At 44.6% G+C, this 9,992-nt stretch overlaps 1 protein-coding gene across 6 annotated transcripts in view; it reads right to left on the reverse strand.

The window, feature by feature from the left end:
- Positions 1 to 6,979, reverse strand: part of LOC128706243 (LHFPL tetraspan subfamily member 2a protein) — a 42,066-nt gene extending 35,087 nt beyond the window's left edge. For 2 of the 6 annotated variants that reach the window (XM_070086938.1, XM_070086936.1), the window contains exon 1: positions 6,848 to 6,963. The gene's annotated coding sequence lies outside the window, so the exon portion shown is untranslated. Of the gene's footprint in view, positions 1 to 4,461; positions 5,603 to 6,847 lie in introns of those variants that run through there. The other 4 variants (XM_070086935.1, XM_070086939.1, XM_070086937.1 and 1 more) reach the window with 4 other exon arrangements.
- Between the last annotated feature and the right edge of the window lie 3,013 nt (positions 6,980 to 9,992).

Genomic DNA, 9,992 nt, shown 5'->3' on the forward strand with positions numbered 1-9,992 from the left:
TACACTGTATCCTAAATCTGCAGGGATCAGATTCTAACATAAATATACACTGAAAATAATCCATCATAGTAACCTAAACACAGGTCTTCCCCCGTACCTAATATATGTAAACACTACCTTTAGCTGATATATGTAAACAACACCTCCCAGCTGATATATGTAAACAACACCTCCCAGCTGATATATGTAAATGCCACCTCCCAGCTATATGTAAACACCACCCCTTCTGATCTGATACATGTAAACACACCACTTCCCTGTCTTGCTCAAGTCTTGTTCCTTACCTTACCTTACTCTGTGTATATACACCGAGAGATACACACATCCTGGGATATATATATATATATATATATATATATATATATATATATATATATATATATATATATATATATATATATATATATATATAGAAACACACACCTCTTGATGTATATATATTGAGTTACGCACCTCTTGGTGTGGGCACCTCATAGAAGCAAATGCATTTTATGAAGTTTTGGATAGGGAGATATGAGTGACAAATTGCAATGTTTTTAGATGCGACAGAGTAAACAGGTCGCAGGGAGTAAGTCGCTATGTGAAAAACACTTAGTTGCACGGAACTGTTGAAATCAACAAATGATACAGTGGAAGTGCGATACTGGGTATTCAAGTTGACAACAACAATGTAGCTGTTACTCATTTATATAAACCACCGTCAGGGGAAGCTCACACAACAGATAAGGAAAACAGACAGATGCCTTGAGAACCTGGAGACTCCTACAACAAATAGTATCCTCCTCGGAGATTTCAATCTCACAAATTTGAAATGAAAGATGGTAAATCACAGCATTATACGAGAAATAGTCACTGGAAGCATTTTACCTCAAAAGATACATTCCAGAGAGATAATTAGACTTTGATACAAGTTTACTTTGAACCAATAGATTACAGAACCCACTAGAAATTAAAATGCACTGGATTTGATCTTCGACAACGAAAAGTAATGAGAGAGGACCACAAAAATAATATACTTTGATGATAAAATCATGGAAGGACTTATACGCGGAAATACCAGGATGGAAAACTCAAGAAACAGTGTATGAGAAGCAATGTTAAAGAAATTAAATTGTAGCCATCGGTAATATGAATGTTTGTCTCATTACTCACGCTATACTGCTACCCTTGCTACACTGTGCTGCCCTCACTACACTGTGCTACCCTCGCTACAATGTGCTACCCTCGCTACACTGCTACCCTTGCTACACTGTTACCCTTGCTACACTGCTACCCTAGCTACACTGTGCTGCTCTCGCTAGACTGTGCTACCCTCGCTACAATGTGCTGCCCTTGCTACACAGAGTTACCCTCGCTACACTGTGCTACTCTTGTTACACTGTGCTACCCTCGCTACACTGTGTTACACTCTCTACACTGTGCTACCCTTGCTACACTGTGCTACCCTCGCTACACTGTGTTACACTCTCTACACTGTGCTACCCTTGCTACACTGTGCTACCCTCGCTACACTGTGTTACACTCTCTACACTGTACTACCCTTGCTACACTGTGTTACCCTCGCTACACTGTGCTACCCTTGCTACACTGCTACCCTTGCTATACTGTGTTACCCTCGCTACACTGTGTTACCCTCGCTACACTGCTACCCTCGCTACACTGTGCTACCCTCGGTACACTGCTACCCTTGCTACACTGCTACCCTTGCTACACTGCCACCCTCGCTACACTTCTACCCTTCATACACTACTACCCTCGCTACACTGTGCTACCCTCGCTACACTGTGCTACCCTCGCTACACTGTGCTACCCTTGCTACACTGTGCTACCCTCGCTACACTGTGTACACTCGCTACACTGTGCTACCCTTGCTACAATGTGTTACCCTCGCTACACTGTGATACCCTTGCTACACTGCTACCCTTGCTACATTGCTACCCTCGCTACACTGTGCTACCCTCGCTACACTGCTACCCTTGCTACACTGCTACCCTTGCTACACTGTGCTACCCTCGCTACACTGTGTTACCCTCGCTACACTGTGCTACCCTCGCTAAACTGTGCTACCCTCGGTACACTGCTACCCTTGCTACACTGTTACCCTTGCTACACTGCTACCCTTGCTACACTGCTACCCTCGCTACACTGTGCTGCTCTCGCTATACTGTGCTACCCTCGCTATACTGTGCTACCCTCGCTACACTGTGCTACCCTCGCTACCCTCTGCTACCCTCGCTACACTGTGCTACCCTCGCTAAACTGTGCTACCCTCGCTACACTGTGTTACCCTCGCTACACTGCTACCCTCGCTACACTGTGCTACCCTCGGTACACTGCTACCCTTGCTACACTGCTACCCTTGCTACACTGCTACCCTTGCTACACTGCTACCCTCGCTACACTGTGCTGCTCTCGCTATACTGTGCTACCCTCGCTATGCTGTGCTACCCTCGTTACACTGTGCTACCCTCGCTATCCTCTGCTACCCTCGCTACACTGTGCTACCCTCGCTAAACTGTGCTACCCTCGCTACACTGTGCTACCCTCGCTATCCTCTGCTACCCTCGCTACACTGTGCTAACATTACTACACTGCTACCCTCGCTACATTGTGCTACCCTCGCTACACTGTGTTACCCTTGCTACACTGCTACCCTCGCTACACTGTGCTACCCTCGCTATACTGTGCTACCCTCGCTACACTGTCCTACCCTTCCTACACTGCTACCCTCGCTACATTGTGCTACCCTCGCTACACTGTGCTACTCTCGCTACACTGTGCTACCCCCTCGCTACGCTGTGTTAGCCTCGCTACACTGCTACCCTCGTTATACTCTGCTACCCTCGCTATAATGTGTTAAGCTCGCTACACTGTACTACCCTCACTACACTGTGCTACCCCCTGGCTACACTGTGTTACCCTCGTTACACTGTTACCCTCGCTACACTGTGCTACCCTCGCTACACTGTGTTACCCTCGCTACACTGTGTTACCCTCGCTACACTCTGCTACTCTCGCTACGCTGTGTTATCCTCGCTACATTCTGCTACCCTCGTTACACTGTGTTACCCTCGCTACGTTGTGCTACCCTCGCTACACTGTGCTACCATCGCTACACTGTGTTACCCACGCTACACTGCTACCCTCGCTACACTGTGCTACCCTCGATACACTGTGTTACCCTCACTACACTGTGTTACCCTCGCTACACTGTGCTGCCCTCGCTACACTGTTACCCTCGCTACACTGTGCTACCCTCGCTACACTGTGTTACCCTCGCTACACTGTGTTACCCTCGCTACACTGTGCTACCCTCGCTACATTCTGCTACCCTCGTTACACTGTGCTACCCTCGCTACACTGTGCTACCCTCGCTACACTGTGCTACCCTCGCTACACTGTGCTACCCTCGCTACACTGTACTACCCTCGCGACACTGTGCTACCCTCGCTACACTGTGTTACCCTCGCTACACTGTGTTACCCTCACTACATTGCGTTACCCTCGCTACACTGTGCTACCCTCGCTACACTGTGTTACCCTCGCTACACTGTGTTACCCTCGCTACACTGTGCTACCCACTCTGCACTGTGCTACCCTCGCTACACTGTGTTACCCTTGCTACACTGCGTTACTCTCGCTACACTGTGTTACCCTCGCTACACTTTGCTACCCTCGCTACGCTGTGCTACTTTCACTACATTGTGCTACCCTTGCTACACTGTATTACCCTCGCTACATTTTGCTACCCTCGCTACGCTGTGCTATTTTCACTACATTGTGCTACCCTTGCTACACTGTGTTACCCTCGCCACACTTTGCTACCCTCGCTACGCTGTACTACTTTCACAACATTGTGCTACCCTTGCTACACTGTGTTACCCTCGCTACAATTTGCTACCCTCGCTATACTGTTACCCTCGCTACACTGTTTTACCCTCGCTGCATTGTGCTGTCCTTGCTGCACTGTTCTACCCTCGCTACACTTTGTTACCCTCCACAAGAGAATAAGATTTACAGCCAAGTAATTATCACGTCTCAAGTCTAGACTGGAGGACTGTACATCTTGTTGTTGTGTTGTACCCAACACGTGAATGTTCAAGTTATGTTGTACACAGCTTCTGAGTATTTAGTTTCTCTCTCTCTCTTCCCATGGCTGTTATCCTTCATTATACTATTTTTTTCTGTTTTCGTGCGTGTTTGTATGTATATGCTCACCTAATTGTGGCTGCAGGGATCGAGTCATAGCTCCTGGCCCGTGTGTGTGTGTGTGTGTGTATGTGTGTGTTTGTACTGACCTAATTGTGGTGTCAGGGATCGAGTCACAGTTCCTGGCCCCGTGTGTGTGTTTGTGTCTGTGTGTACTCACCTAATTATACTCATCTACTTGTGGTGACAGGAGTCGATTTTTTTTTGTGTTTGTGTGTGTATGTGTGTGTGTGTGTCTGTGCGTGTACTCACCTATTTATTGCTGCAGGGGTCTATTCACAGCTCCTGGCCCCGCCTCTTCACTGGCAGCTACTGGGTCACTCTCCCTGCTCCATGAGCTATATCATGCCTCTTCTTAAAGCTATGTATAGATGCTGCCTCCACTACATCACTTCCCAAACTATTCCACTTCCTGACTACTCTGTGGCTGAAGAAATACTTCCTAATATCCCTGTGATTCATCTGAGTCTTCAATTTCCAAATGTGTCTCCTTGTTGCTGTGTCCCATCTCTGGAACATTCTGTCTCTGTCCACCTTGTCGATTCCTCTCAGTATTTTATATGTCGTTATCATGTCCCCCCTATCTCTCCTGTCCTCTAATGTCGTCAGGTCTATTTCCCTTAACCTCTCCTCGTAGGACATACCTCTTAGCTCTGGAACTAGTCTTGTTGCAAACCTTTGCACTTTCTCTAGTTTCTTTACGTGCTTGGCTAGGTGTGGGTTCCAAACTGGTGCCGCATACTCCAATATGGGCCTAACGTACACGGTGTACAGGGTCCTGAACGATTCCTTATGAAGATGTCGGAATGCTGTTCTGAGGTTTGCTAGGCGCCCATATGCTGCAGCAGTTATTTGGTTGATGTGCGCTTCAGGAGATGTGCCTGGTGTTATACTCACCCGAAGATCTTTTTCCTTGAGCGAGGTTTGTAGTCTCTGACCCCCTAGACTGTACCCCGTCTGCGGTCTTCTTTGCCCTTCCCCAATCTTCATGAATTTGCACTTGGTGTGGTTGAACTCCAGGAGCCAGTTTCCGGACCAGGCCTGCAGCCTGTCCAGATCCCTCTGTAGTTCTGCCTGGTCCTCCTCCGATTAGAGAGAGAGAGAGAGAGATAGAGAGAGTGTACTCACCTGTGTACTCACCTATTTGTACTCACCTATTTGTGGTTGCAGGGGTCGAGTCATAGCTCCTGGCCCCGCCTCTTCACTGATTGCTACTAGGTCCTCTCTCTCCCTGCTACATGAGCTTTATCATACCTCGCCTTAAAACTATGTATGGTTCCCGCCTCCACTACTTCACTTTCTAACACTTTCAAACACCTTTTATTGTACAGCAATAAAGGAATGGAACAGACTACCCACAAATGTCAAGGCCAGTCATAGCTTGAACCAGTTCAAGAAGACTGCCAAAAAGTGTCTGATGAACGAAGCAACAGAAAGGGAGGGGAATGATTTTCTATTTTTTTAGCTAAAATACGTGTAAATTTTACCTTATCCCTAGTAATGACCCTCGTATTGTAGATAGTCGTAATGACCCTCGGGTAGTAGATAGTCTTAATGACCCTCGTATTGTAGATAGTCTTAATGACCCTCGTGTAGTAGATAGTCTTTTTAGTATGATAATAAGATGTTATCTTCATTATAGAATAATAAGAAAATATTATAACCTTTATATTATAATAATAAGGTAAAAGGACCCCAATGGAAATAAGTCACTCTGTCTGACTTTTTTGGGTTATCCTAGGTTCTCTACACATATGCTGCTATGTATGATAATTCTATGTAACTGTATTGTGTATACCTGAATAAATTTACTTACTTACTTACTTACTTATTCTAGACTATTCCATGACTTGACTACTCTATGACTGAAGAAATACTTCCTAACATCCCTTCGATTCATCTGAGTCTTCAACTTCCAATTGTGACCTCTTGTGTCTGTGTCCCATCTCTGGAACATCCTGTCTTTGTCCACCTTGTCTATTCCGCGCAGTATTTTATATGTCGTTATCATGTCTCCCCTGACCCTCCTGGCCTCCAGTGTCGTCAGGCCGATTTCCCTCAACCTTTCTTCGTAGGACAATCCCCGTAGCTTTGGGACTAGTCTTGTTGCAAACCTTTGCACTTTCTCTAATTTCTTTAATTTCTTGTGTGTGTGTGTGTGTGTGTGTGTGTGTGTGTGTGTGTGTGTGTGTGTGTGTGTGTGTGTGTGTGTGTGTGTGTGTGTGTGTGTGTGTGTGTTTTAAGCCTTAAAAGAGCTGAAAACAGATACGCATATGAAGACCCTCCTCGGATTACTAACCTGGCGGGTTAATAACCCAGGATAACCCTAAAACAAAAAGCCAGGCAGTGTCGCTTATTTCCACTATGGACCTATCCTACTCTGCGACCCATGACCCTTGAATGATTACTAGGTACCTATTTACTGCTAGGCGAGAAGGTGCAGCAGGTATTAGGAAACTTGCACAAACGTCTCACCTCGCTCAGGGTTTAACCCCGATCCTTCAGTTGTGACCTGGTACTAACTATGCCTCAGTGGACTGATATTAATTACTCAATGAATAACTAAAATCAAAGAATAACAGTAATCCCACATAAATATAGATGATAGGTGCTCAAATACCAAGCTAATTTCACTTACAATACCTTGTAAACTTCGTTCCGACTAATAACTTCTAAATTACGCTATAAAAGTTACAAAGCATCCAACAATTAAGTACAAGTCACGGAGCACCGAACGTATTCACCACCCTCCGAACGCCAACAAGACACTGAGGATCGCTGGGTCTCAGGATCTGATCTTGTGTTCACGGGATGAGTGTCGACTGTGACGTCACGGCAGGAAGCTTACTCACTTGTAAACAATACATTTACACGAGGGAGCTGAAGAGGAAAATTTATACTAATTATAGGCGTGATGTGAGGGGTATTTTGAGGAATGGAGTGTACTGAGTGTACGAGTATGTGTATGGGGTGTATGTGCGTGCCTATGGAACAGTGGGGGTGGGCCTGTGGATGAGAGGAGTAGGTGGGCCTGTAGAAGAAAGGAGTAGGTAGGCCTGTGAATGAAAGGAGTAGGTGGGCCTGTGAATGAAAGGAGTAGGTGGGCCTGTGAACGAAAGGAGTAGGTGGGCCTGTGGATGAAAGGAGTAGGTGGGCCTGTAAATGAAAGGAGTAGGTGGGTCCGTGAATGAAAGGAGTTGGTGGGCCTGTAAATGAAAGGAGTAGGTGGGCCTGTGAATGAAAGAAGTAGGTGGGCCTGTGGATGAAAGGAGTAGGTAGGCCTGTGGATGAAAGGAGTAGGTAGACCTGTGGATGAAAGAAGTAGGTGAACCTGTGGATGAGAGTAGGTGTATATGTTAATGAGCCACCGAGCTCAATCTCTCAAAATTCTAAATTAGGTCTTCATTCACCATATTGTCTTCCCAGTATATGTCAGTAAGCTCGCGATTTATTAGCTCCCAGTTGATATTCTTGTTTTTGAAGTTAAATTCATTGAAACATACATCATGACTGGGTACGCTTTGCTGATCAGGATCAGTGAGTGTGTCTGTTAGAACATCTATTAACTTGCTGTCTGATTTCACTGTCTTTGACTCTATTATTTCCCGTACCAGAGCTTCATTATTAATAAACATAAGATTTAAAGTATTTTCTAGTATGTCTGGTTCTGCTATTTGCTGTCATAAGGCGAAGTTGTTGCTGAGTCGGGCATCTCTGACTAAAATTGATCTAGTCCTCCTAAAATCTACAAAGTTATATATATTGATATTTTTATAGGCTTTATACCTGGTAATAATATGAACTTGAAAAGCAAGGTTCAAGGTAAAAAGATACTTCTAAATGCGTTAATCTGTAAGTGATCTTAAAGGCGAGTCAAGCTCAAAGCATATTTATCATTATTTAAAAAATAAAACTGTCTCTGAAACGATTTGTCTTGTTAATCTAAAAAGAAATGAAAATGCTTGAGAAATAAAGATATCTCGCGACCAACTGGATGCTGAGCAGTAATGGTCATTAATAATTATCATTAATAATAATCATTAATAATCATCTTCAAGTTTCTCTCAATGTTTGTTTAAATTATTTATATAAAAAAAATCCTCCTCTCCCAACAAGAAAGAGGAAACACATTCACTATCATTCATTCAACCACTGTGTGGCCAGAAGCGTCCTGGCATCACGGTTCAGATGACTCTCTGAGCTGCAACATGTTGCTGTGACTCTCAACTGGGACTGGGCATTAACTTCGATGAGTAATATATATATATATATATATATATATATATATATATATATATATATATATATATATATATATATATATATATATATATATATATATATATATATATATATATATATATATTATATATATATATGTACATCAGATTTTTTCTCCGAAGCGGCTGGTTTATTGTATACATCACATCCCTCCTACGAATGATAGCGCAGGAGTTTACGGTACACAAAAGACCGGGCCCTAAATAAAAAGGAATAGAAGAAGTATATTTGATAAAAAAAATTTTAAGACATAGGTCACTGAGAACAATGCTATCGAAAACCGGGTTAGTGTAGGAAGTCTTGGGCTGTGTGGGCATGAGGTCTGCTGGCACCAACAGCACTTTTCATCTGGACACAAATTAGTCTGCTGGAGTAAAGAAACTCGTAAATTCTGAAACAGTTATGCTACAAATGTGTGTCAACTAATACGAGATTCAGGTGTGCGTGTGTGTCAACCACCACGTCACTCAGGCGTACAGGTGTGTGGACCAACACGTCACTCAGGCGTACAGGTGTGCGGACCAGCACGTCACTCAGGCGTACAGGTGTGCGGACCAGCACGTCACTCAGGCGTACAGGTGTGTGGACCAGCACGTCACTCAGGCGTACAGGTGTGTGAACCAACACGTCACTCTGGCGTAAAGGTGTGTGGACCAGCACGTCACACAGGCGTACAGGTGTGTGGACCAACACGTCACTCAGGCGTACAGGTGTGTGGACCAACACGTCACTCAGGCGTACAGGTGTGTGGACCAACACGTCACTCAGGCGTACAGGTGTGTGGACCAGCACGTCACTCAGGTACCACAACAATCAGTAAAGTAAAGACCTCCATCAGTGGGATAATGTAATCAGAGAGGGCGTGGCCGGAAGGTAGTGGGCATGTCAGAAGGCAGGTGGGCGTGGCCGGGATGTCGTGGGCGTGTAGCAGGGAGGAGGGCGTGGTAGAAGGGGCAAACTACATTTTAACGAAACCAATGACTGCCTAGCCAGCTTCTTATGTTTTAACAACCCACCATCTTCCCCCGGGAGTCGAACTCTCGATTGATAAACATGAGGCGGATATCGTCCCTCTATAATAATAATAATAATAATAATAATAATAATAATAATAATAATAATAATAATAATCTTCATTTCTACAAGTACATGATACAACTTATACAGACCATAGCTGACATCAGTGACATACTATATAGAAAACTCCTGGTCATGCTGAGCATTTCGGGCAAGTTAGGATAATTTTGTCCCCAGGATGCGACACATACCAGTCGGCTGACACCCAGGTATCTATCTGCTGCTAGGTGAACGGGTACAGCAGGTGTCTTAAGGAAACACGCCGAAATGTTTCCATTCGTACCGGGAATCGAACCACGTACCTCAATGCGTGAGCAGAATGCTCTACCAACCGAGCTATGGGACACGTAATGAACTCTATAATTATATCATTAACGCCACTTCCCGAATGCATTCGGATTCAGCTAAACTATTGTTTAATAATA

The sequence above is a fragment of the Cherax quadricarinatus genome, chromosome 20, assembly GCF_038502225.1.
Source record: "Cherax quadricarinatus isolate ZL_2023a chromosome 20, ASM3850222v1, whole genome shotgun sequence".
In the NCBI taxonomy this organism is placed as follows: Eukaryota; Metazoa; Arthropoda; class Malacostraca; order Decapoda; family Parastacidae; genus Cherax; species Cherax quadricarinatus.